Below are 4,446 nucleotides of genomic sequence, written 5' to 3'. Positions count from 1 at the left end.
GGGGAGAGAGAGGCGCGAGGGAGAGGGGGTGCTTTGGTAATGTGGAAGACGTGCGTGAGAGCCAGCGGCGAGAGGTAGACGACGTGCCGTGGAAAGTGGTGTTAGCAGTTTATTACTTAGCAGTTTTTTTTTGTTGCATGCAAGCAATCTATCAGGTGCATGAGCCCACAATTATCCATCTACAGCCTCGCCGTGATGAGAGGATCAAATTGGACGTGGAGTTAATTATGGGATAGCACCGTGATTCTCGGATATAAGCTGTTTCTTTCGTTAGTCGCGATTAAAAGGAAACAACGGTGGGGAGTCCATATATACAAAACAAATAGAGAGATTTATAAATTGAAAAGTAAAAGGAAACAATAGCACGAACATGGAAGGATGTTATTAGATTGATGAAAACAAAGGGAGAGATTTCCGTAGAATCATGTGGGCAGTTATTTTCATAGGTGTAACAACTAATAATCGTGAGATGGCGCCGTGATTATGTGATAACCCCGTTTCTGTCGTTCTTTCCATTTTCTCTCGACTGAATAAAAGGAAAAAAGGCACCAGCAGACCGCGTGGAGGAGGCCGATGACCGCGTGAGCACGATCTGCGGGTGCTGCCTCGTCTGCCTGGGCTTCTTCTTCGGTCCGATCAAGCGGACCGGGCTTTAACCGGACCGGACCGAAGATTTTTCGGTCCATATTTCATGGACCGGACCGGCTGTATTTTTGAGCGGGCCAGGACCGAGCTGGACGGGACCGAGCGGGCCACGAGCGGGCCAAAAAGCCCGCTCGTGTCGTCCACCCTGAGCCATGCGACCGGGAGAGCCACGCCAGGAGGTTTGGCTTCCGCCTCGCCTTGCGCGTGGACCGGGCTGCGCACTGATCACAAGGCCTCGGCCGTGCGCCTGTTGCCTTTGCCGCCACGCGTGGACGCGGTCGCTGCCGCCACGCTCCGGTGGCCGACCATGCCGCCGTGCAGCCGTGCTGCGCTGTTGTTGTGGCGTGTGAGGGCGCTCCCGTGCGTTCAGCGAGGCCACCGCTTGGAGCCGCCTCCCCGAGAAGTCGCCGAAGACGACCGTGGCTCTGTGCCTGAAGGTAACCGTCGGGGGGCACACTTCACTTGTCTGTTCTTTGTCGAAGAAATTTCTTCTTGGATTAGCAATCTTGAGTGCAAAAACGTACAGTGAAGAAAACAAATCAATCGTTAGATCGTTAATTTCCCTTCTGTACGCTGTTTTGCCGTGAACGGAGTGGTGGCCGATTGCATCGCGTGGCTTGGTTCAAGGCTCTGTAGCAGTCCTCAACTAATCATCACATCTAATTAATTCTTAACAAAACTTACATATGGCTTGTCTGCCTGTCGCAGCTTTGTTTCTCCCTTGAGCAGGCTGTTTCTGGGAGAGCCACGCCGTGGATGTCATCAGGCCGTACAATGAAACGTCCACCTGTATCTGAAATTGATCAGAGCTGGATGTGGGGGACGATTCATATACGGCCACGATGACATCCACGGTGTGAAGCTCCCGATCAAGGCATAGTGGTGAGAGGTGGAGACTTTGTCTCCCTCATGTTTCTCTCGGTTAGTTAACCATGATGACATCCACGCTGTGAAGCTGTTTTTCTAGTGTATTTCAGTACTGATGAGCTTGTTACAATCCGTGGTGAGCTGCTCCTTATACAGCAGTTCTGAACCGACCTAAGCAAAAATACCAGCTAGCTCTGAGTAAGCATTTGCGTCATATACTAGCTTCACTAGTAAGCTATGTATGTTTCTATGGAAAGTAGTTTTGGTGGACGAGCACCTGATGCCCTGGGATCGTCTATCTCGCTGTATAGATAGGGGAGTTCGTTGTATTTCATCCACGGAAAGCGACGTCTGGGCAACCGTAGTCAGTGGCGTAGCTGTAGGGTGGCCAGAGTGGTCCATGGACCACCCTGGAATTCAGCCCATTAGTATACTACTTAGTCTGTAAAAAAAGAAAAAAGAAAAGCAAGCCCAACTCAGCCCATGTACACGTGAAGGATTGGCTCGTTAGTCTCTGCGTCTGTGCGCTGATTGATCGACACGAGAAGACGTTCCTGATTCCCGCCGCCTCTTTCAGTTCGGGAACCCTAGCAGCGAGCGGCCATCGCCATCAGCCATCGCCTAGCAGCCCCAGCGGGCATCCGCCGGCCTACATGGCACTCGTCGACGGCGACGGACTGGCGGCCGGGCGAAGGACACTTGCCGGCGGCGGCAAACAGGCAGCCGGCGAAGCACGCACAATCTAGTTTGGTTGAGAACCAGTTGTTCAGTTTTCCATCCTACTACTCCGATCTAAAGTAAGATTTTTGTTCTCTGTTAATTCATAAATTCAAAGTATAAATTTCTTGCTACGAGGATTTGAACAAGTTAAGCTGAGACCTGAGAGTGCAAGATTTAGTTTTATTTTTTACAATTAATAATTGATAAATACTAGAGTAGAACTTTCATGGTCTTGAGAAGGCGTTATCCCGACAAAAAGACGTGTTATCTTTTTTTATGCAAATTTAAGACATAACCATGAATTTTATATTATTTGAAAGACCTAGTTGAATATTCTGTACGCATATGTTGGTTTGTTGAATTTGTGGTGCAATTATTTTTCTTGGCAATTGGACCACCCTGGCATAAAATCCTAGCTACGCCACTGACCGTAGTAGATGCATACAAGGTGTTTTTGGTGCCGGACTGCCGGTCATGTGCAGGCTATGCACTACCGTTGGGAGTACCAGAAACTTAGTACAGGTGGTCAGGTGGAATACAAACGCACACAGTGCAATTAATACAGAAACAGCCCTTGTGGCACTTTCAAATATTGAATAGTCGATTCACAATGCAATTAACTATAGTTGATTATGATTGCAATTAATACAGACACACAAATATATGATTAGGGAAAAAGTATGAGAAAACACGGAAATCCAATTTGGCTTCTTCCAGAAGCACATGCTCCCGAGCGCCAAAAATGCGTTCTTCAAATGTAAGAAAAAATCAAAATAAAATTATATGTGTTCGTGGTCACATCCAAGTGCTACCTGCAAATTTTAGGTGAAAAGCTATATTATTTTGACCTGTCCAAAAAAACAAAGTCAAACACTAAATGTTACCTTCAAATGTTACATTTAATTCTGTTTTTTTCACTGATGAAGCACTGCTATTCCTTTTCGCATGAAAATTGTCAAGAACGCTTGTTACACTAACATGAACATTTATATAAAAAATGTTTGTTTTTTATTTACTCTATGGTTCGCTATGAATTAATGTTCGCCCTCCCAAGAAAACATAACCTCGATCGCCCACAAATACTTCCATAGTTATGCTCTCACTTCACATTCAGTACAGAGTATATATACCTCTCGCCGTCACAACAATTCAGTCACTAGAGGTGGACTCATCATGGCAAAGCAGAGCAGTGCAGTACAGAGTATATATACCTCTCGCCGTCACGACAATTCAGTCACTAGAAGTGGACTCAATCATGGCAAAGCAGACCAGTGCATTACAGAATATATATACCTCTCGCAGTTCAGTCACTAGAAGTGGACTCATCATGGCAAAGCAGAGCAGTGTAGTACAGAGTATATATACCTCTCGCCGTACGACAGTTCAGTCACTAGAAGTGGACTCATCATGGCAAAGTAGAGCAGTGCAGTACAGAGTATATATACCTCTCGCCGTCACAACAGGCCAGTCACTAGAAATGGACTCAGCATGGCAAAGCAAGCAATGCAGTACAGAGTATATATACCTCTCGCCGTCACAACCAGATAACGGTGGCCAGGTGCACCTCCCTGACCCGGATTATATGGGTGCCATTGGAGGAGCTCGTGGTGTGTGTCATCGGGTCACAAACGATCGATCATTGCTGCTGCTGCTGCTGTTGCTGTTGCTGGTACATATATCTAAGGTGGAACTATATTTATAGGGTCCCGGGTGAGAATCTAGACGGAAGAGGGCAAAACAGGCGAGGAGTGTATGTTATTCCGTGAGCCATCTAATAGCTTGCCTTTTACCCGATTACAAAAAGCAGTTGTTACACGATTCCAAGGGTTTTTACCTGATTCCAAGAAATAGCATTTGCCCGATTATAAGATTGATGAATTGGGTTAAAGTAGTGAGCTCTCTAACTTGCCTTTTACCCCGATTACAAGAAGCAATTGTTACACTATTCCAAGAGTTTTACCCGATTCCAAGAAATAGCATTTGCCCCATTATAAGAAGCTTGATTAATCGAAGTAGTGAGCCATGTCAGTTGCCTTTTACCCGATTACAAAAAATAATAGCTGTCACACAATTACAAGAGTTTTACCTGATTTCAAGAAATACAATTTGATCGATTATAAGAAGCTTGATGAATCGAGTAAAAGAAGTGTAAAAGCCATCACAATGTTCGAATTTTAGGGGAAAAAACCATCACAATGTTGGAATTGATCTTGT

This window comes from Triticum dicoccoides, chromosome 3A (genome assembly GCF_002162155.2).
Source record: "Triticum dicoccoides isolate Atlit2015 ecotype Zavitan chromosome 3A, WEW_v2.0, whole genome shotgun sequence".
In the NCBI taxonomy this organism is placed as follows: domain Eukaryota; kingdom Viridiplantae; phylum Streptophyta; class Magnoliopsida; order Poales; family Poaceae; genus Triticum; species Triticum dicoccoides.
The sequence above is the reverse complement of the archived record's forward strand: the minus strand, read 5'-3'. Positions refer to the sequence as shown.